This window comes from Oncorhynchus masou, chromosome 18 (assembly GCF_036934945.1).
Source record: "Oncorhynchus masou masou isolate Uvic2021 chromosome 18, UVic_Omas_1.1, whole genome shotgun sequence".
Classification (NCBI taxonomy): domain Eukaryota; kingdom Metazoa; phylum Chordata; class Actinopteri; order Salmoniformes; family Salmonidae; genus Oncorhynchus; species Oncorhynchus masou.
This window is the reverse complement of record NC_088229.1, coordinates 7,421,239-7,445,426: the sequence shown is the minus strand read 5'-3', so window position 1 is coordinate 7,445,426 and position 24,188 is coordinate 7,421,239. Positions and strand designations below refer to the sequence as shown.

At 44.6% G+C, this 24,188-nt stretch overlaps 1 long non-coding RNA gene across 1 annotated transcript in view; it reads right to left on the bottom strand.

Moving 5' to 3' along the window:
- Window positions 1-942: 942 nt before the first annotated feature.
- Window positions 943-24,188, bottom strand: part of LOC135503630 (uncharacterized) — a 25,410-nt gene continuing 2,164 nt past the window's right edge. Inside the window, exons 2-4 of the long non-coding RNA XR_010449978.1 lie at window positions 15,389-15,708; window positions 11,906-12,039; window positions 943-1,166 (exon numbers count right to left, since the gene is read on the bottom strand). This is a non-coding gene — a long non-coding RNA (uncharacterized LOC135503630). The remainder of the gene's footprint in view (window positions 1,167-11,905; window positions 12,040-15,388; window positions 15,709-24,188) is intronic.

The following is a 24,188-nucleotide window of genomic DNA, read 5'->3' as shown; positions in this document are numbered from 1 at the left end:
CTGTTTATTTTCAATAACCCAGAGCAAGTGATTGCAAAAAGCATTGCAAATATATATTTTAAGAGATACAAACCGGCAATAACTATAATAACTTAATTACACATCAACACATTATCGGTATGTCCAATTTGGTTCAATTTAACATCTGAGCCACAAGATGGCGCTAGAGGATTGCATTGGTTTCAAACAGAATAGCACACACACTCAGGTTATACACACAATGTCAACATATACCAAAAGCATTATCAGTCTATCATCCCACACGAGTCCAGGGGTAATAATCATACTAAAAATAGTGCTCTTCTCTTCCTCATTCCTTCTGTCGCTCTGGGGGAATGACATCTGAGAGCCAGGGGGCCAATGGCCTACTTGCTGATTCCAGGGGGCCAATGGCCTACTTGCTGATTCCAGGGGGCCAATGGCCTTCTTGCTGATTCCAGGGGGCCAATGGCCTTCTTGCTGATTCCAGGGGGCCAATGGCCTACTTGCTGATTCCAGGGGGCCAATGGCCTACTTGCTGATTCCAGGGGGCCAATGGCCTACTTGCTGATTCCAGGGGGCCAATGGCCTTCTTGCTGAATCCAGGGGGCCAATGGCCTTCTTGCTGATTCCAGGGGGCCAATGGCCTACTTGCTGATTCCAGGGGGCCAATGGCCTTCTTGCTGATTCCAGGGGCCTGGGCTTGTAGTGCGAAGAGTTTCTGCGGCAGTATACTTGCTGATTGCTTCGTTCTCTCCCTCACAACAACCAGCTAAGACACTGCCAGAGAAACACTCCCAGCAGCCACATCCATCCAGCAGATCCGGCGTTACTGGCCTCTTCATCATCACTGGCTGGTACAGTTTCCCTCTGCTATGTTTCCAACAGGGAATCTAACACCACACCACACACAAGTCCACACACACACACACACACACACACTGACACACACAGACGTCTCACACACACACACACACACACACACGTCACACACACACACACACACGTCACACACACACACACACACACACATACACACACACACACACACACACACACGTCACACACACACACACACACGGTGGTCACTGTCAGGTCCGACCTGTGACGTTGTCAGAGAATGGTCAGTTCAATAGGTTTCTGCCTCGAAAGGGGAATAGTGATGCAGTCCTCCTTTGACTTTCATTCTGAAAGAGATGAGATGTATACAGTAAAGGTCATGCAAAGGTCACAATCTGAATGGCAGTCAATTAAGAGGTAACGGTCAATTAAGAGGTTAACCTTTTGCCTCTCCATCAGTTTCCAGTCATGCTATATTCAAACACAGAAATGAGCCTTTTGTGGGAAGATTAATTTGAATGTACCACTGATACGAACTGAAAGCAAGGGGCTGTGCCAGGACAATAAGTTTCGCAGGGACAAACATGATGCATTGGGAGAACCATTTCTGACTGGTATTCTTGTGACACGTATTCTGGCCACACGTAGAGGAGAGGAAAAGCACAGAATCACTGTACACGGTGAGTGTACACAACATGAACCAAAAACACCTCCTCAACTAAAAATAGCCTTACCGTGATTTATACTCTTGCAACAAAAAGATTAGTTTTGATTCAGAACTTATTTTTTTGTGCGTGTGTGTGTGTGTGTGCGTGTGCGTGTGCGTGTGCGTGTGTGTGTGTGTGTGTGCGTGCACGCTTGTGCTATCAGTCTGCCTCCCTCACTGCAGAGTTATTTTGAGCAGGCGGACAGAGTGTCCATTCCTTACAGTACAATACACTTCCTCAGCCCCTCACTGGCAAAGGTTCTGCTGACAGGACAATAGTGCTATGGGAGAGCCTTCAGGTAGCTTGTGAGTGAGAGGAGAGAGAGAGAGAGACATAGAGGACCCGTAAAGGGTGGCAGGGTGGGAAGGTACTGCCAAGGAGCATGAAGGAAGGGAGATCAGCACTCTACTCAAACACAGTTAATAGCTGTAGTATTCGTGCTGCTCACTAGGGGCTGGCTCTCTTTACTAAGAATTTTTAAAATATATTGCATCGCTGAAGGGGTGCTTCGTCCTTGGAACATTAAACTAGAACGATTTAAGGGGGGGGATTAGTATTAATTAGTGTTTAGCACTAGCTGCTAGAGTATGTGACCACATTGTCCTATGAAGAAGCAATCAAGCATAGTTGAAGGGAGGAGGGCTCTGACTGCATCACTGTTGAAATCCACAGCTATGAGTGCGACACAGAGTTAGCATTGCAGTTTAGCCATGAGGTCACGTGCCTCTGGAATGAAACAAAGGAGCCCGTTATGGCGCTGTTGGAGTTGTTGTTTACTTGTTTAGTTGTTGTTGACTTGTGTTTTATAGCATGTGCTGAGTGTTAACCTTAGGCAGGGGATGCTGTCATTTTTTTCTGGGGGGGGGGGGGTAGCAAGGGAAAGACACAATATTTTGACTAAGGAACACGCGCACACACATACACACACACATACACACACACACACACACATAGACATCATGTTAATCTATCCTCGTGGGGACCTAATATTAATTTCCATTCAAAATCCTATTTTACCTAACCCTAATCCTAATTCTTACCCTAATTTTAACCCTAAACCTATCCCCTAAGATTAAAATTGCCTTTGTCCTCATGGAAATGTGGGAAATGTCCCCATGAGACAGAATTGTCCTTGTTTTACTGTCCTTGTGGGGACTTTTGGGGATTTTAGGACCCCACAAGGATAGAATAACTAACACACACACACACACACACACACACACACACACACACACACACACACACACACACACACACACACACACACACACACACACACAGACACACCTCATGACCTGCTTTTTGCTGCAGTTGCTAAATGAATGCAGTTGGTTGTGTGTGTGTGTATATGCGTGTGAGCCAGACGCTTGCTGCCGTGGCGACGGTAACCACATGACAACAAGAATTCCTTCCTGCTTTAGTCTTGATGTAACCCTTTACTAATACATTATAGCAGAATAGAACTCTGGTTCGGGGAAACAACCACCTCCCAACTGGCTGACTGGTTGGCTGACTGGCTGACTGGTTGGCTGACTGGCTGACTGGTTGGCTGACTGGCTGACTGGTTGGCTGACTGGCTGACTGGTTGGCTGACTGGCTGGTTGGCTGACTGGCTGGTTGGTTGGCTGACTGGCTGACTGGTTGGCTGACTGGCTGGTTGGTTGGCTGACTGGCTGGTTGGTTGGCTGACTGGTTGGCTGACTGGCTGGTTGGTTGGCTGACTGGCTGACTGGTTGGCTGACTGGCTGGTTGGTTGGCTGACTGGCTGGTTGGTTGGCTGACTGGTTGGCTGGTTGGCTGACTGGCTGGTTGGTTGGCTGACTGGCTGACTGGTTGGCTGACTGGCTGACTGGTTGGCTGACTGGCTGGTTGGTTGGCTGACTGGCTGACTGGTTGGCTGACTGGCTGACTGACTGGCTGGTTGGTTGGTTGGCTGACTGGCTGGTTGGTTGGTTGGCTGACTGGCTGGTTGGTTGGCTGACAGTAACTAACACACACCATGAGCCTACCATCAGCCCCCTGTGTCTGACACAGCTTATATAGAGTTAGGTTAGATTCAGATGAGGTTATATAGACTTAGGTTAGATTCAGATGAGATTATATAGACTTAGGTTAGATTCAGATGAGATTATATAGACTTAGGTTAGATTCAGATGAGGTTATATAGACTTAGGTTAGATTCAGATGAGGTTATATAGAGTTAGGTTAGATTCAGATGAGGTTATATAGACTTAGGTTAGATTCAGATGAGATTATATAGACTTAGGTTAGATTCAGATGAGGTTATATAGACTTAGGTTAGATTCAGTTGAGGTTATATAGACTTAGGTTAGATTCAGATGAGGTTATATAGACTTAGGTTAGATTCAGATGAGATTATATAGACTTAGGTTAGATTCAGATGAGGTTATATAGACTTAGGTTAGATTCAGTTGAGGTTATATAGACTTAGGTTAGATTCAGATGAGGTTATATAGAGTTAGGTTAGATTCAGATGAGGTTATATAGACTTAGGTTAGATTCAGATGAGATTATATAGACTTAGGTTAGATTCAGATGAGGTTATATAGACTTAGGTTAGATTCAGATGAGGTTATATAGACTTAGGTTAGATTCAGATGAGGTTGTTATCTGTCTGTATAGGTTATATAGACTTAGGTTAGATTCAGTTGAGGTTATATAGACTTAGGTTAGATTCAGATGAGGTTATATAGACTTAGGTTAGATTCAGATGAGGTTATATAGACTTAGGTTAGATTCAGATGAGATTATATAGACTTAGGTTAGATTCAGATGAGATTATATAGACTTAGGTTAGATTCAGATGAGGTTATATAGACTTAGGTTAGATTCAGATGAGATTATATAGACTTAGGTTAGATTCAGTTGAGGTTATATAGACTTAGGTTAGATTCAGTTGAGGTTATATAGACTTAGGTTAGATTCAGATGAGGTTATATAGACTTAGGTTAGATTCAGATGAGATTATATAGACTTAGGTTAGATTCAGATGAGGTTATATAGACTTAGGTTAGATTCAGATGAGGTTATATAGACTTAGGTTAGATTCAGATGAGGTTATATAGACTTAGGTTAGATTCAGATGAGGTTATATAGACTTAGGTTAGATTCAGATGAGGTTATATAGATGTAGGTTGTAAGGTTATTACTGTATAGGGTATTTAGGTCTGTTATCTGTATAGGGTAGTTAGGGCTGTTATCTTATCTGTATAGGGTAGTTAGGACTGTTATCTTATCTGTATAGGGTAGTTAGGGCTGTTATCTGTATAGGGTAGTTAGGGCTGTTATCTTATCTGTATAGGGTAGTTAGGACTGTTATCTTAGCTGTATAGGGTAGTTAGGGCTGTTATCTTATCTGTATAGGGTAGTTAGGACTGTTATCTTAGCTGTATAGGGTAGTTAGGGCTGTTATCTGTATAGGGTAGTTAGGACTGTTATCTGTATAGGGTAGTTAGGGCTGTTATCTGTATAAGGTAGTTAGGGCTGTTATCTGTATAGGGTAGTTAGGGCTGTTATCTGTATAGGGTAGTTAGAGCTGTTATCTGTATAAGGTAGTTAGGGCTGTTATCTGTATAGGGTAGTTAGGACTGTTATCTTATCTGTATAGGGTAGTTAGGACTGTTATCTGTATAGGGTAGTTAGGGCTGTTATCTTATCTGTATAGGGTAGTTAGGACTGTTATCTGTATAGGGTAGTGAGGACTGTTATCTGTATAGGGTAGTTAGGACTGTTATCTGTATAGGGTAGTTAGGACTGTTATCTTATCTGTATAGGGTAGTTAGGACTGTTATCTTATCTGTATAGGGTAGTTAGGGCTGTTATCTGTATAGGGTATTTAGGTCTGTTATCTTATCTGTATAGGGTAGTTAGGACTGTTATCTGTATAGGGTAGTTAGGACTGTTATCTTATCTGTATAGGGTAGTTAGGTCTGTTATCTTATCTGTATAGGGTAGTTAGGACTGTTATCTTATCTGTATAGGGTAGTTAGAGCTGTTATCTGTATAAGGTAGTTAGGACTGTTATCTGTATAGGGTAGTTAGGACTGTTATCTTATCTGTATAGGGTAGTTAGGTCTGTTATCTTATCTGTATAGTTAGGTAGTCTGTATAGGGTAGTTAGGACTGTTACTTATCTGTGTAGGGTAGTTAGGCGTGTTGTCTTTTTGTGGCATGACTTATCGCCCTGGGTTACCCACAACTGGGTTAACTAATACTGGTGGGTTTCTTGAGTCACATTTTAACATGTTCTATAGGAGCTGGGTTTGAGGTATTGTTCTGTTACCAGGGAAGTATTAGGTTTGACAATAAACCCATGGCAATTTCTTTCTTGTTCTTTTATCACCTCACTAGGAGTGATATTTATTGACATAACTGTGCATTGTAATACAAATAGTTTTGCTTGTCAGTACAGTGCTCTCTCTCTCTCACTACCTCTCTCTCTCTCAATTCAATTCAAGGGGCTTTATTGGCATGGGAAACATATGTTAACATTGTCAAAGCAAGTGAAGTAGATAAAAAGTGAAATAAACAAAATAATGAACAGTAAACATTACACTCACAGAAGTTCGAAAATAATTATGGTTACGGTGTTGTAACCATGTGCAAATGGTTAAAGTACAAAGGGAAATATGTGTCTCTAATATGGTCATATGTTGGGCAGGAGGTTTGGAAGTGGATCTCAGTTTCCACCTCATTTTGTGGGCAGTGTGCACATAGCCTGTCTTCTCTTGAGAGCCAGGTTTGCCTACGGCGGCCTTTCTCAATAGCAAGGCTATGCTCACTGAGTCTGTACATAGTCAAAGATTTCCTTACGTTTGAGTCAGTCACAGTGCTCAGGTATTCTGCCACTGTGTACTCTCCGTTTAGGGCCAAATAGCATTCCAGTTTGCTCTTTTTTATTTGGTTAATTCTTTCCAATGTGTCAAGTAATTATATTTTGGTTTTCTCATGATTTGGTTGGGTCTAATTGTGTCGCTGTCCTGGAGCTCTGTGGGGTGTGTTTGTGTTTGTGAACAGAGCCCCAGGACCAGCTTGCTTAGGGGACTCAGGTTCATCTCTCTGTAGGTGATGGCTTTGATATGGAAGGTTTGGGAATCGCTTCCTTTTAGGTGGTTGAAGAATTTAACGGCTCTTTCCTGGATTTTGATAAATACCGTGTTTCGGCCTAATTCTACTCTGCATGCATTATTTGGTGTTCTACGTTGTACACAGAGGATATTTTTGCAGAATTCTGCATGCAGAGTCTCAATTTGGTGTTTGTTCCATTTTGTGAAGTCTTGGTTGGTGAGCGGACCCCAGACCTCACAACCATAAAGGGCAATGAGTTCTATAACTGATTCAATTATTTTTTGCCAGATCCTAATTGGTATATCAAATTTTCTGTTCCTTTTGATGGCATATAAGGCCCTTCTTGCCTTGTCTCTCAGATCGTTCACAGCTTTGTGGAAGTTACCTGTGGCGCTCCAGGGCAACGGTGTCTAGATGAACATCGCCTTTAATTGTATTTGTGGTCCTGGTGACTGGACGTTTTTTGGAACACCATTATTTTGGTCTAACCGAGATTTAGTGTCAGGGCCCAGGTTTGACAGAATCTGTGCAGAAGATCTAGGTGCTGCTGCAGGCCCTCCTTGATTGGTGACAGAAGCACCAGATCATCAGCAAAGAGTAGACATTTGACTTCAGATTCTAGTAGGGTGAGGCCGGGTGCTGCAGACTGTTCTAGTGCCCTCGCCAATTGTTGAGGAGCTGGGGCTTAAGCTGCATCCCTGTCTCACCTCATGGCCCCGTGGGAGGAAATGTGTGTATTGTTTGCCTATTTTAACCACACACTTGTTGTTTTTGTAAATGGACTTTATAATGTAGTATGTTTTTCCCCCAACAACACTTTCCATCAGTTTGTATAGCAGACCCTCATGCCAAATTGAGTCGAAGGCTTATTTGAAATCAACAAAGCATGAGAAGACTTTGCCTCTGTTTTGGTTGATTTCTTTGTCAATTAGGGTGTGCAGGGTGAATACATGGTCTGTCCTACGTTAATTTGGTAAAAAGCCAATTTGTCATTTGCTCAGTACATTGTTTTCACTGAGGAAATGTACGAGTCTGCTGTGAATGATAATGCAGAGGATTTTCCCAAGGTTGCTGTTGACACATATCACACGAGAGTTATTGGGGTCAAATTTGTCTCCACTTTTGTGTATTGGGGTGATCAGTCCTTAGTTCCAAATATTGGGGAAGATGCCAGATCTAAGGATGATGTTAAAGAGTTTTAGTATAGCCAATTGGAATTTGTTGTCTGTATATTTGATCATTTCATTGAGCATACCATCTCTCTCTCTCGCTCTCTCTCTCTCTGTCTTGCTCTCTGTTTCTCTTTGTCTTTCTCTATCTGTCTCTCTCACACACACAACAGTCTGGCAGTCAGTCACACTCCCGTCTCATTCCTCAGGCTGAGAACAAAGTCAACAATAAGATGTTATAGAATATTGAGATACCATATTCCACACACCAGCTACACTACATGTTGTCATATTAGATGGTGTCTCTCCCTACTCAAGATGATGGCTTTGAAACCATCTCTTCATCTTAAACATCTTGTAGAAATGAACGGATAAAAGCTGTTTCTATCAGGAAGTGGCAGGTTATGAATAGACAGATCAGAGGACTGTATGAGGACTCCAGAGTGCTAGAGGCGTCACTACAGACACCCTGGTTCGAATCCAGGCTGTAACACAACCGGCTGTGAGTCCCATCGTACGTCGTCCGGGTTACGGGTTTGGCCGGGGGGGGGGGGTCATTGTAAATAAGAATTTGTTCTTAACTGACTTACCTAGTTAAATTTTTAAAAATGAGGGAGAAGAATAGACAGATGAAGAGAACAGACATGAGGTCATCTGTTCAAAAGGGCACTAGTGCAGGGAAACATACTTAGTGTTTACCGTAACCGCAGGGGACCATGAAACATACTTAGTGTTTACCGTAACCGCAGGGGACCATGAAACATACTTAGTGTTTACCGTAACCGCAGGGGACCATGAAACATACTTAGTGTTTACCGTGACCCTATGAAACATACTTAGTGTTTACCGTAACTGCAGGGGACCATGAAACATACTTAGTGTTTACCGTAACAGCAGGGGACCATGAAACATACTTAGTGTTTACCGTGACCCTATGAAACATACTTAGTGTTTACCGTAACCGCAGGGGACCATGAAACATACTTAGTGTTTACCGTAACTGCAGGGAACCATGAAACATACTTAGTGTTTACCGTAACCGCAGGGGACCATGAAACATACTTAGTGTTTACCGTAACCGCAGGGGACCATGAAACATACTTAGTGTTTACCGTGACCCTATGAAACATACTTAGTGTTTACCGTAACCGCAGGGGACCATGAAACATACTTAGTGTTTACCATAACCCTATGAAACATACTTAGTGTTTACCGTAACAGCAGGGGACCATGAAACATACTTAGTGTTTACCGTAACCGCAGGGGACCATGAAACATACTTAGTGTTTACCGTAACCGCAGGGGACCATGAAGCATACTTAGTGTTTACCGTAACCCCATGAAACATACTTAGTGTTTACCATAACCCTATGAAACATACTTAGTGTTTACCGTAACAGCAGGGGACCATGAAACATACTTAGTGTTTACCGTGACCCTATGAAACATACTTAGTGTTTACCGTAACCGCAGGGGACCATGAAACATACCTAGTGTTTACCGTGACCCTATGAAACATACTTAGTGTTTACCGTAACCGCAGGGGATCATGAAACATACTTAGTGTTTACCGTAACCGCAGGGGACCATGAAACATACTTAGTGTTTACCGTAACCGCAGGGGACCATGAAACATACTTAGTGTTTACCGTAACCGCAGGGGACCATGAAACATACTTAGTGTTTACCGTGACCCTATGAAACATACTTAGTGTTTACCGTAACCGCAGGGGACCATGAAACATACTTAGTGTTTACCGTAACCGCAGGGGACCATGAAACATACTTAGTGTTTACCGTAACCGCAGGGGACCATGAAACATACTTAGTGTTTACCGTAACTGCAGGGGACCATGAAACATACTTAGTGTTTACCGTAACCGCAGGGGACCATGAAACATACTTAGTGTTTACCGTAACCGCAGGGGACCATGAAACATACTTAGTGTTTACCGTAACCGCAGGGGACCATGAAACATACTTAGTGTTTACCGTAACCGCAGGGGACCATGAAACATACTTAGTGTTTACCGTAACCGCAGGGGACCATGAAACATACTTAGTGTTTACCGTAACCCCATGAAACATACTTAGTGTTTACTGTGACCCTATGAAACATACTTAGTGTTTACCGTAACCGCAGGGGACCATGAAGCATACTTAGTGTTTACCGTAACCCCATGAAACATACTTAGTGTTTACTGTGACCCTATGAAACATACTTAGTGTTTACTGTGACCAGATGAAGCATACTTAGTGTTTACCGTGACCCTATGAAGCATACTTAGTGTTTACTGTGACCGCAGGGAACATTGTCTTTAGTTGTCAATCACGCTATAAAGCTGAACATTGCCTTTAATTGTCAATCGCGCCAAAAAGCTGAACATCGCCTTTAATTGTCAATCGCGCTATAAAGCTGAACATCGCCTTTAATTGTCAATCGCGCTATAAAGCTGAACATCGCCTTTAATTGTCAATTGTCAATCGCGCTATAAAGCTGAACATCGCCTTTAATTGTCAATCGCGCTATAAAGCTGAACATCGCCTTTAATTGTCAATCGCGCTATAAAGCTGAACATCGCCTTTAATTGTCAATTGTCAATCGCGCTATAAAGCTGAACATCGCCTTTAATTGTCAATCGCTGAACATATAAAGTCTGAACATCGCCTTTAATTGTCAATCGCTATAAAGCTGAACATTGCCTTTAATTGTCAATTGTCAATCGCTATAAAGCTGAACATCGCCTTTAATTGTCAATTGTCAATTGTCAATCGCTATAAAAGCTGAAAATCGCCTTTAATTGTCAATCGCGCTATAAAGCTGAACATCGCCTTTAATTGTCAATCGCCTTTAATTGTCATATAAAAAGCTGAACATTGCCTTTAATTGTCAATTGTCAATCGCGCTATAAAGCTGAACATCGCCTTTAATTGTCAATCGCAATCGCTATAAAGCTGAACATCGCCTTTAATTGTCAATCGCGCTATAAAGCTGAACATCGCCTTTAATTGTCAATTGTCAATCGCGCTATAAAGCTGAACATCGCCTTTAATTGTCAATCGCGCTATAAAGCTGAACATCGCCTTTAATTGTCAATCGCTATAAAGCTGAACATCGCCTTTAATTGTCAATTGTCAATCGCTATAAAGCTGAAAATCGCCTTTAATTGTCAATCGCTTTAATTGTCAAAGCTGAACATCGCCTTTAATTGTCAATCGCAATCGCTTAAAGCTGAACATTGCCTTTAATTGTCAATTGCGCTATAAAGCTGAACATTGCCTTTAATTGTCAATCGCTATAAAGCTGAACATCGCTTTAATTGTCAAATAAAGCTGAACATCGCCTTTAATTGTCAATCGCAATCAGCTATAAAGCTGAACATCGCCTTTAATTGTCAATCGCGCTATAAAGCTGAACATCGCCTTTAATTGTCAATCGCGCTATAAAGCTAAACATCGCCTTTAATTGTCAATCGCGCTATAAAGCTGAACATCGCCTTTAATTGTCAATCGCTATAAAGCAGAACATCGGCAATATGGATTGAATAGTGCCGCATTCTCTCTACAATATGTCTGTCTCACTGTCTCACCTTGGCTTGTGTTTGTAATTCAACAGCTTTACCTCACACAAAAATGCATCAAGCTTTATTATTATAATTTTAAAAAAATATTTAACCTTTATTTAACTAGGCAAGTCGGTTAAGAACAAATTCTTATTTTACCACGGTGACCTCCCCGGACAATGCTGGGCCAATGGGACACCCAGTCACAGCCGGTTGTGATACAGCCTGGAATCAAACCAGGGTCTGTAGTGACGCCTCTAGCACTGAGATGCAGTGCCTTAGATCACTGTGCCACATCGGGAGCTTTAACACTCCTAGTTACCACAAAACACTAACACTGTTGACTCGGTAACTACCAACCTGGTTGTGTAGTTTGGCGAGATGGGAAGAACATCCAGGGATCCTGATTACACACATCTGATCTGTAATAATACTACAGGACTTACTGAATATTACTTCTGTTGATGGGCTCTTTTCTTCCCTTCTATATGCCTACATCAAAGGGCAGATCACTGTTCATTACATGCAACACAAATAGAAAATGAATAGCGTCTCCTACCCAAGTCTGCCTGCTTCCCACCTTGATAAACGTTGTGGTTCCTCTGTGGCAGCTGGTAGGTAAGTGGAGGAAGCCTGCTGTCTCAGCTGATGAAGAGGAGGTTTCCCTGTGAAGAGGAATCCCCAAGAGCTAGGCTAGAGGAGCAGAGAAAATAAGTACCTTTTAAAAAATAAAATAAAAATTAGTAATATTGTCCATTGACTTACTTTTGCTCCTTTTCAGAAGGAAAGGTCATTTATAAACTTTCTCCAGCCAATAGGAAATATATATATTTTGTTTACCTTTATTTAACTAGGCAAGTCAGTTAAGAACAAATTCTTATTTTCAATGATGGCCTAGGAACAGTGGGTTAACTGCCTGTTCAGGGGCAGAACGACAGATTTGTACCTTGTCAGCTCGGGGATTTGAACTTGCAACCCTCCGGTTACTAGTCCAACGCTCTTACCACTAGGCTACCCTGCCACCCCTACGCTCTAACCACAAGGCTCCACACTCTAACCACTAGGCTCTTACCAACCACTAGGCTACCCTGCCGCACCCTAACCACTAGGCTACCCTGCCGCCTCTACACTCTAACCACTAGGCTACCCTGCCGCCTCTACACTCTAACCACTAGGCTACCCTGCCGCCTCTACACTCTAACCACTAGGCTACCCTGCCGCCTCTACACTCTAACCACTAGGCTACCCTGCCGCCTCTACACTCTAACCACTACGCTACCCTGCCACCTCTACACTCTAACCACTAGACTACCCTGCCGCCTACACTCTAACCACTAGGCTACCCTGCCGCCTCTACACTCTAACCACTAGGCTACCCTGCCGCCTCTACACTCTAACCACTAGGCTACCCTGCCACCTCTTCTAACCACTAGGCTACCCTAACCAACCACTAGGCTACCCTGCCGCCTCTACACTCTAACCACTAGGCTACCCTGCCACCTCTACACTCTAACCACTAGGCTACCCTGCCTCTACACTCTAACCACACTCTAACCACTAGGCTACCCTGCCGCCTCTACACTCTAACCACTAGGCTACCCTGCCACCCCATATGACAATAACGTGTGTGTTTTTAGTCATTCATAGAGGACAATCCAGAGGCTGGAAGTGTATAATTGGTAACTTGCTGTTACAGATGCACTTATTGTACGATAAAAATGCCCCTTTACCCAGAGATCACATGGTCAAACGGTAACGGCACAGTAATAACTTATGAGCTACTTCTGTTTCTTTCTGTGGGATTTTTTTTTGGGGGGGGGGAACAAGCACCACCTCTTTTTCACCCCAGTATCTCTACTTTCATTCATATCATCATCTGCATCTCTTCAGTGTTAATTTGCTAAATTGTAATGACGTTGCTACTATTGGCCTATTTATTGCCTTACCTCCTCATGCCATTTGCACACACTGTAATATAGTCTTTCTTTCCCTCCCCTATTGTGTTATTGACTGTATGTTTGTTTTACTCCATGTGTAGCTCTGTGTTGTTGTTTGTGTCGCACTGCTTTGCTTTATCTTGGTCAGGTCGCAGTTGTAAATGAGAACTTGTTCTCAACTGGCCTACCTGGTTAAATAAAGGGGAAATAAAAAATAAAAAACAATTAACAAAACAAGGCTACCATTACATACTATAGCTACATGCTAGTGGAACAGTAGACTACCATTACATACTGTAGCTACATGCTAGTGGAACAGTAGACTACCATTACATACTGTAGCTACATGCTAGTGGAACAGTAGACTACCATTACATACTGTAGCTACATGCTAGTGGAACAGTAGACTACCATTACATACTGTAGCTACATGCTAGTGGAACAGTAGACTACCATTACATACTGTAGCTACATGCTAGTGGAACAGTAGACTACCATTACATACTGTAGCTACATGCTAGTGGAACAGTAGACTACCATTACATACTATAGCTACATGCTAGTGGAACAGTAGACTACCATTACATACTGTAGCTACATGCTAGTGGAACAGTAGACTACCATTACATACTGTAGCTACATGCTAGTGGAACAGTAGACTACCATTACATACTGTAGCTACATGCTAGTGGAACAGTAGACTACCATTACATACTGTAGCTACATGCTAGTGGAACAGTAGACTACCATTACATACTGTAGCTACATGCTAGTGGAACAGTAGACTACCATTACATACTGTAGCTACATGCTAGTGGAACAGTAGACTACCATTACATACTGTAGCTACATGCTAGTGGAACAGTAGACTACCATTACATACTGTAGCTACATGCTAGTGGAACAGTAGACTACCATTACATACTGTAGCTACATGCTAGTGGAACAGTAGACTACCATTACATACTGTAGCTACATGCTAGTGGAACAGTAGACTACCATTACATACTGTAGCTACATGCTAGTGGAACAGTAGACTACCATTACATACTGTAGCTACATGCTAGTGGAACAGTAGACTACCATTACATACTGTAGCTACATGCTAGTGGAACAGTAGACTACCATTACATACTATAGCTACATGCTAGTGGAACAGTAGACTACCATTACATACTGTAGCTACATGCTAGTGGAACAGTAGACTACCATTACATACTGTAGCTACATGCTACCATGGAACAACAGTAGACTACCATTACATACTGTAGCTACATGCTAGTGGAACAGTAGACTACCATTACATACTGTAGCTACATGCTAGTGGAACAGTAGACTACCATTACATACTGTAGCTACATGCTAGTGGAACAGTAGACTACCATTACATACTGTAGCTACATGCTAGTGGAACAGTAGACTACCATTACATACTATAGCTACATGCTAGTGGAACAGTAGACTACCATTACATACTGTAGCTACATGCTAGTGGAACAGTAGACTACCATTACATACTGTAGCTACATGCTAGTGGAACAGTAGACTACCATTACATACTGTAGCTACATGCTAGTGGAACAGTAGACTACCATTACATACTGTAGCTACATGCTAGTGGAACAGTAGACTACCATTACATACTGTAGCTACATGCTAGTGGAACAGTAGACTACCATTACATACTGTAGCTACATGCTAGTGGAACAGTAGACTACCATTACATACTGTAGCTACATGCTAGTGGAACAGTAGACTACCATTACATACTGTAGCTACATGCTAGTGGAACAGTAGACTACCATTACATACTATAGCTACATGCTAGTGGAACAGTAGACTACCATTACATACTATAGCTACATGCTAGTGGAACAGTAGACTACCATTACATACTGTAGCTACATGCTAGTGGAACAGTAGACTACCATTACATACTGTAGCTACATGTCAGTGGAACAGTGAAATGCCATTTTCTCAATTTTCTCAGTAGTGTAGAAGTAAGAGACCAGCAGTTATTTGAGAGAGCTAGTAGAGGGTACCTACAGTTTGATTAGGCTAAATGAAGTCCATTCAGGAGGGAACATATTAAACATCGGACTTACCTGTAAAGTAGTGTTGGGATCGAGGACAGATTATAGACTGGCTACCGCTGAAGATCCCGGGTCCTGTTCTGGTTCTGTTCAGTGTGTCCGTCCACTCTGAGTGTCCAGGACAGTCAACTGCCAGTGTTGAGCCGCTCTGCTGGTTCTTGTTTGTCTGCCCGAGGGTCACTTCAAGCAGGGCATGGTGAAACCGTTGAGGGCAGGGCTCAAGGCTCTCTCTCCTTCCTCGGCCAGGCGAGCCAGTACACGTCGAGGCATGTTTCAACACGCACAGCTCAGCCAGCCCAGGCAGAGGACATCAGAGTGAATCTACTCACACACTATAGGTGGGAGGAGAGGGGAGGAGCAGAGTGAGAGTGAGGGGGGGGGGGTCATATAGTATGATTATAAAACCTTGTAGGAGCATATCAGAAACAAACCAACAGAAGTGGAAAGATCCAGAAAGACCGACTGTTGGAGGAACTTTAAACTGACATGTATATTGAGTCAGAAAATGTATGACATTGACCTCTAAAACGTATGTACTATTTCCCCTTCAGATAGTTTTCACTTTTTGAAATGTCTGTTGATCTCATCTTTCCGCACCCTCACTGCAGTAGAGGTCACTCACTACAGTAGAATAGACCTACTGGATTTCCTGGAGTGAAAGTGCAAAAATCAGAGTTTTACTTTTCCAGAAAACATCTTCAATGACCAGCAGCTACAGGAATTATAAATCGTTTGGCAAATGTGTAATAGTGGTAGAATCTGCATGACTCTGGTAGCCTTCTCTCAGGGAGAATCTCAATTACATCCTCTCTTCTCGCTCCTCAACCCCCTTCTCAAAACCCATTGGATGAGAAAGCCATAGGTCCCCCTCCCCTTACTGATCTTCCCCTCTAATGGGATTTGAGAATGAAGCGGGAGGGAGAGGGAGGGATGCAAGGAATATGCAATTGAGATTCTCCCAAAGTCTCTGCGTAGGATAGTGCTAGGGCTTTATTCAAGCAGAAGCATAACAGGTTCCATGATAGGAATGTGAAGGTCATCTCAGATTGAGCAGACATGTGTAGTGGTGTTTAACGTCAATGCAGTCTCCTCTGAAAGCACGAACACTGCCTTTAAATTTCAATCACGCTGTAAAGCCGAACTTCCGCAATGCGGATTGAATAGAGCCCTTACTCTGCTGATGCTGCTCGTTTACATCCAGAAAACACACACTGCAGACTACCTACAATTACCAACAGGCCTATATGAATTACCAATGGCAACCATGAATATTAATTACCAACAGGCCTACATGAATTACCAATGGCAACCATGAATATTAATTACCAACAGGCCTACATGAATTACCAATGGCAACCATGCATATTAATTACCAACAGGCCTACATGTATTACCAATGGCAATCATGAATATTAATTACCAACAGGCCTACATAAACTACCAATTGCAACCATGAATATGAACTACCAATGGCAACCATCATATTAATTACCAACAGGCCTACATGAACTACCAATGGCAACCATGAATATGAATTACCAATGGCAAACATGCATATTAATTACCAACAGGCCTACATAAACTACCAATGGCAACCATGAATATGAACTACCAATGGCAACCATGAATATTAGTTACCAATGGCATCCATGAATATGAACTACCAATGGCAACCATAAATATTAGTTACCAATGGTAACCATGAATATGAACGACCAATGGCAACCATGAATATTAGTTACCAATGGCAACCATGAATATGAACTACCAATGGCAACCATGAATATTAGTTACCAATGGCAACCATGCATATGAATATGGTTAAGACATGACATCGTGGATGAAGATGCTCAATTCACATAAAAAAGTGTAAGTTTTATGTTTTAGGAAGAAAAAAAAACATTTACAAAAATAATCTCATTATATTTCTAATGAAATGTATCAAGAACTACCTTCAGTGGTCGAAGATGGCAATGGAAGGGGCTCCAGATGTTAAACTGGGAAGGTCGCATAATATTTCTCCTTTTCTATCATTAGGAATATTGCAGCCGTGCAAAAAAGACAAGGATATTGTTTTTTGGCAATACTTTTCCTGATTTATCTTGGATATGCGCAACCAGATCTGGAGCACCGCCCAACGTGTTGCAGGTAGATCTCTGACTCTATGTATCATGTCACTTTTTGTGTAAAATGCTAAATCCCAGATCACTGTAAAATTATAAGGTCTCTCACTCTCTCTCTGTCTCTGTCTCTGTCTCTCTCCTCTCTCCTCACTCTCCTCTCTCTGTCTCTCTCCTCTCTCTCTCTCCTCTCTCTGTCTCTCTCCTCTCTCCTCACTCTCTCCCCTCTCCTCACTCACCTCTCTCTCTCTCCTCACTCTCTCCTCTCTCTCTCCTCTCTCCTCTCACTCTGTGTGTGTGTATGTGTGTGGATGTGTGTCCCAGCCGCCCCTCTGCAGTAGAGAGAGAGAGAGAGAGAGAGAGAGAGAGAGAGAGAGAGAGAGAGAGAGAGAGAGAGATGGAACCAGAGAAGGTATAGCTCCAGTAAGGTACAGAGAAGGTATAGCTCCAGTAAGGTACAGAGAAGGTATAGCTCCACAATTCTGCCACAACTTCCGCTAGTGCAGTGATGACCTCACAGTACCCTCCAGTGGAACTCAGAGTGGAACTGCTCTATCCCCGTGTAGTGCACTATAGTAGTTTGGGATACACACTACATCTCGTTCCAGTAGAAGCTATAGAATAAAATAATCCGCTGCATGTTGATTTTGCATGATATCGTTGATCGTTTTTAAAAATTTTATATATAAAATCAGAGCTGGGTTTATCATGTAAATGTATCATGTTTTAATATATGCTATATTATGCCCTTGTACCCTCCAGTACAGCTCAGCGACTCTTCTGTAAAAGCTACTTTAGTATTAATCAGCTGTGTATTCCTGCTGACAGGAGGAACTATGATGATGTTGATGATAATATAGGGCTGTCACTGAACAAGATCATTTTAATACCGTGGCATTATTTTATGAAATCAGATATAGTTTATATTTTCATTACTATATACCCTTTTGGTTTGGTGAGATCATGATAACCAAATCATTCATAATGCGTATTTATCTGCTTTAAAAAAAAAAAAATCCTAAATAAGCATTACAATTTTATTTTTTTTGTAATAAATGAAAATCGAACTGTTGTTACAACCTCATCATATCATCACATTCCCCGCTTTTAACGCGTTAATTTCTGGCACATATATTGAAGGAGGCCCCAACTGCCCCACAGTTACACACATCTATCCCTCCCTCTTGGAGGGTAACGTGCCAGTGGGGGAAACGAGAGGGAAAAAAGAGAGAACCCTTACCCCAGCAAGTTCAAAGCTTGCTGCATTTATTACATCATCAGGAAGTGGAGCTAGCGCCTGAATGGGACAATGCACCATTAGGGGGAGAGGAGAGGAGAAAAAGGGAGGAGGAGGAGAGAAGAAAGGGGGAGGAGATGAGATAAAGGGAGGAGGAGGAGAGGGGGAGGAGAGAAGAAAGGGGGAGGAGAGGAGAAAGGGGGAAGAGTAGGAGAGGGGAAGGAGAGAAGAAAGGGGGAGGAGAGAAGAAAGGGGGAGGAGAGGAGAAAGGGGAAGGAGAAGAGAGGATGAGAGGAGAGAGGGATGAGAGGCGAGGAGGACAGCCAGGCAGGCAGCTGATCTGGTAAATGAATGGTCGTACACCCCCCCCCCCCTTTCCTCCTTCTGGGCCTCCTCCTGCTCACGCAGGCATCTCTCCCCCCCCCCGTTCCTTGTCCTCTCCCCAACTCACTCACCCCCAGCCTGTAGACAGACCGCTCAAAGCTGGCCAGTAGCTACCTCTCTCTCTCTGCACCATGTGACTGCTGACTAGAGTGTGCCTGCCTACTGCCACAATAGTCCAACCAGCACTGCAGAATTCAGCAACTGAGCTAACTGTTCACACTGCTGCAGGACACTGCAGGGCTGCTGCTGTTTTCTGTTCTGCTGGCTGGCTGATGCTCACACACACACACACACACACACACACACACACACACACACACACACACACACACACACACACACACACACACACACACACACACACACACACACACACACACACACACACACACAATCTTTTCCCTCACTCAGGCAAATTGCTCAAGGATGATGGAGAGTGGTAATGGTGGGACAGAACAGAACCAGTGCTCTGCTGCTGCCTACAGTTTACAGTTTTAGGAGGAGTAAGAGGAAGGGAGTGGGAGAGGGGGAAGGAGGAGGGGTAGGGGGTAGGAGGAGGGGTAGGGGGAAGGAGGAAGGAGGAAGGGGAGGAGGAAAGGGGGAGGGGTCCTGAATTACATAGGTGCAGAGCAGTATGATTGTGATGCACTGTGCAGGGGCAATGGGACTCTTGAGAGATTGGGGGAGGGAGAGATGGAGAGGGAGGGAGAGAGAGACTACAGTAAAAGGAAACTAGAGAGGAGGAGAAGGGGGAGGGAGGGAGAGATGGAGAGAGAGAGAGATGGAGAGAAAGAGAGATGGAGAGGGAGAGAGAGAGAGATGGAGAGAGAGATGGAGAGAGAGGGAGAGGGAGAGAGAGAGATGGAGAGAGAGGGAGAGGGAGAGAGAGAGAGATGGAGAGAGATGGAGCGGGAGGGAGAGAGAGACTACAGTAAAAGGAAACTAGAGAGGAGGGAGGGAGGGGGAGGGAGGGAGGGAGGGAGGGAGGGAGGGAGGGAGGGGGAGGGAGGGAGGGAGGGAGGGAGGGAGGGGGAGGGAGGGAGGGAGGGAGACTACAGTAAAAGGAAACTAGAGAGGAGGAGAAGGGGAGGGAGGGAGAGATGGAGAGAGAGATGGAGAGAGAGAGATAGAGAGGGAGAGAGAGAGAGAGACTACAGTAAAAGGAAACAAGAGAGGAGGAGAAGGGGGAGGGAGGGAGAGATGGAGAGAGAGAGATGGAGAGAGAGAGAGATGGAGAGAGGGAGAGAGAGAGAGACTACAGTAAAAGGAAACTAGAGAGGAGGAGAAGGGGGAGGGAGGGAGAGATGGAGAGAGAGATGGAGAAAGAGAGAGATGGAGAGGGAGAGAGAGAGAGAGACTACAGTAAAAGGAAACTAGAGAGGGAGGGAGGGAGGGAGACTACAGAAAAAGGAAACTAGAGAGGAGGGAGGGAGGGAGGGAGGGAGGGAGGGAGGGAGGGAGGGAGGGAGGGAGGGAGGGAGGGAGGGAGGGAGGGAGGGAGGGGGAGGGAGGGAGGGAGGGAGGGAGGGAGGGAGGGAGACTACAGTAAAAGGAAACTAGAGAGGAGGGGAAGGGGGAGGGTTGAGGTGCAAGGAAAGAACATCAGGTGAGTGCGGCAATGTGATTTCTGTCAGTGCAGCTGCAGCAGAGCACCCCCCCCAATCAGGAGAGACAGAGAACCCCCTGCCCCCTCAGTAAAAATAAGAGACAGAGAGAGAAAGACCCCCCTTAGTAAAACTGCAGATGTTAAGAATGATGGCAGGCCCCAGTTCTGGCACAGTATCAGCCGCCTGTCCTCTGTCCTGTCCTGTCCTCTGTCCTGTCCTGTCCTCTGTCCTCTGTCCTGGCCTGTCCAGTCCTCTGTCCTGGCCTGTCCAGTCCTCTGTCCTGTCCTGTCCCTGTCCTCTGTCCTGTCCTCTGTCCTGTCCTGTCCTGTCCTCTGCTCTGTCCTCTGTCCTGTCCTCTGTCCTGTCCTCTGTCCTGTCCTCTGTCCTGTCCTGTCCTGTCCTCTGTCCTGTCCTGTCCTCTGTCCTGTCCTCTGTCCTGTCCTCTGTCCTGTCCTGTCCTCTGTCCTGTCCTGTCCTCTGTCCTGTCCTCTGTCCTGTCCTGTCCTGTCCTCTGTCCTGGCCTGTCCAGTCCTCTGTCCTGTCCTCTGTCCTCTGTCCTGGCCTGTCCAGTCCTCTGTCCTGTCCTCTGTCCTGTCCTCTGTCCTGTCCTCTGTCCTGTCCTCTGTCCTGGCCTGTCCTGTCCTCTGCCCTGTACTCTGTCCTGTCCTCTGTCCTGTCCTCTGTCCTGGCCTGTCCTGTCCTCTGTCCTGTCCTCTGTCCTGTCCCCTGTCCTGTCCCCTGTCCTATCCTCTGCACTGTCCTGTCCCCTGTCCTCTGTCCTATCCTCTGCCCTGTCCTGTCCTCTGTCCTATCATCTGCCCTGTCCTGTGTCCTGTCCTCTGTCCTATCCTCTGCCCTGTCCTGTCCTCTGTCCTATCCTCTGCCCTGTCCTGTGTCCTGTCCTCTGTCCTGTCCTCTGTCCTGTCCTCTGTCCCTGTCCTCTGTCCTATCCTCTGCCCTGTCCTCTGTCCTATCCTCTGCCCTGTCCTGTCCTCTGTCCTATCCCCTGTCCTGTCCCCTGTCCTCTGTCCTGTCCTCTGTCCTGTCCCCTGTCCTGTCCTCTGTCCTGTCCTCTGTCCTGTCCTCTGTCCTGTCCTCTGTCCTCTGTCCTGTCCTCTGTCCTGTCCCCTGTCCTGTCCTCTGTCCTGCTAGAGAATAACTACAGATATTTATCCTCATCCTCACGCTACTGAAGATATGTTCTTTTTTGCTCATTTTCAATCAATCGTTCCCTCATGGAAGACTCAAACCCCAACAACCTCAATCCCAATCAATCCCCAACAACCTCAAACCCCAACAACCTCAAACCCAACAACCTCTTTATTTATAAACCCCAACAACCTTTTTTTAAACGTCAGCAGTTGTCACAACATGCTTCACAGTTACCTGGCCTAAACCCCAACAACCTGGCCTGGCCTAAACCCCAACAACCTGGCCTGGCCTAAACCCCAACCCCAACAACCTGGCCTTAACAACCTGGCTGGCCCCAACAACCTGGCCTGGCTAAACCCCAACAACCTGGCCTAAACCCCAACAACCTGGCCTGGCCTAAACCCCAACAACCTGGCCTGGCCTAAACCCCAACAACCTGGCCTAAACCCCAACAACCTGGCCTAAACCCAACAACCTGGCCTGGCCTAAACCCCAACAACCTGGCCTAAACCCCACCAACAACCCTGGCCTGGCCTAAACCCCAACAACCTGGCCTGGCCTAAACCCCAACAACCTGGCCTAAACCCAAAACAACCTGGCCTGGCCTAAACCCCAACAACCTGGCCTAAACCCCAACAACCTGGCCTAAACCCCAACAACCTGACAAAAGAAAGGCCATTTTCTTTCAAGGTCTTAACACATGGACCTACAGATGAACCCCTAACCCTGCACACCAATCAGAAAGACCACCACCTGGATTCACAATGAACCTCTAGGTTGCAGGTGAGCACTAGTTCAGGTACCCTTAACTTCACCTTCACTCAGACAAAAACTAAACAAAAAAAATAACAGGATCATCTAAAAAAACAAAGAGCAAACACTAACCTAGAGTCCTAGAGGGTGATGAGAGAGAGAGAGAGACAGAGAGAGAGAGAGAGAGACAGAGAGAGAGAGAGAGACAGAGAGAGAGAGAGAGAGAGAGAGAGAGAGAGACAGAGAGAGAGAGAGAGAGACAGAGAGAGAGAGAGAGAGAGAGAGAGAGAGAGAGAGAGAGAGAGAGAGAGAGAGAGAGAGAGAGACAGATAGAGAGAGAGAGAGAGAGAGAGAGAGAGAGAGAGAGAGAGACAGAGAGAGAGAGAGAGAGAGAGAGAGAGACAGAGAGAGAGAGAGACAGAGAGAGAGAGAGAGAGAGAGAGAGAGAGAGAGAGAGAGAGAGAGAGAGAGAGACAGAGAGAGAGAGAGAGAGAGAGAGAGAGAGAGAGAGAGAGAGAGAGAGAGAGAGAGAGAGAGAGAGAGAGAGAGAGAGAGAGAGAACAAGGACAAGAGAGAGAGAGAGAGAGCAAAGAGAGAGAGAGAGAGACAGAGAGAGAGAATAAGGACAAAGAGAGAGAGAGAGAGGGAGAGGGACAGAAAGGAGAGAGAGATTTGATGCAAGTGCAAAAGAGACAAGTCTAGGAGAGAGAGTTCTGCTCTGCAGTACTGAGAGAATGATGAGCCTCTCTCTCCTTTCTGTCCCTCTCCCTCTCTCTCTTTGCTCTCTCACTCTCTCCTTGCTCTCTCTCTCTCTCTCTCTCTCTGTCCTTGCTCTCGCTCTCTCTCTCTCTCTCTCTCTCTCTTTGCTCTCTCACTCTCTCCTTGCTCTCTCTCTCTCTCTCTCTCTCTGTCCTTGCTCTCTCTCTCTCTCTCTCTCTCTCTCTCTCTCTCTCTCTGTCCTCTCTCCTTGCTCTCTCTCTCTCTCTCTCTCTCTCTCTCTGTCCTTGTTCTCGCACTCTCTCTCCCTCTCTCTCTCTCTCTCTCTCTCTCTCTCTCTCTCTCTCTCTCTCTCTCTCTCTCTCTCTCAATTCAATTCAATTCAATTCAATTCAAGGGGCTTTATTTGCATGGGAAACATGTGTTAGCATTGCCAAAGCAAGTGAGGTAGATAATATACAAAAGTGAAATATTGTTTATTGAAATAAATATAAAACAACATCTCTCTCTCTCTATAATATATACTGGTAGCTGGTAGTATATAATATGTAGGCTCACATAGACACACAAGCTGTATAATGATCATAAACCGAATACATGATCTGATGCATAGACTTCGACAGACAACTCTTTAAGGTCACCCCCATTCACGTTTCATTTACCTGCAGCTTGCTTTCAATCATAAAAACAAACATCATCAAAATGATGTTCACTCACTGACTCCTCTGTTTTGTGCTCAATCTTCTGTACTAAGACACAACTTCATGATGACTTCACTGCAGCAGAAGGTCCCTCTGTCCCGTCCCGTGCAGGCCGTTCCTCTAGCCTCATTCTGAGGGTCA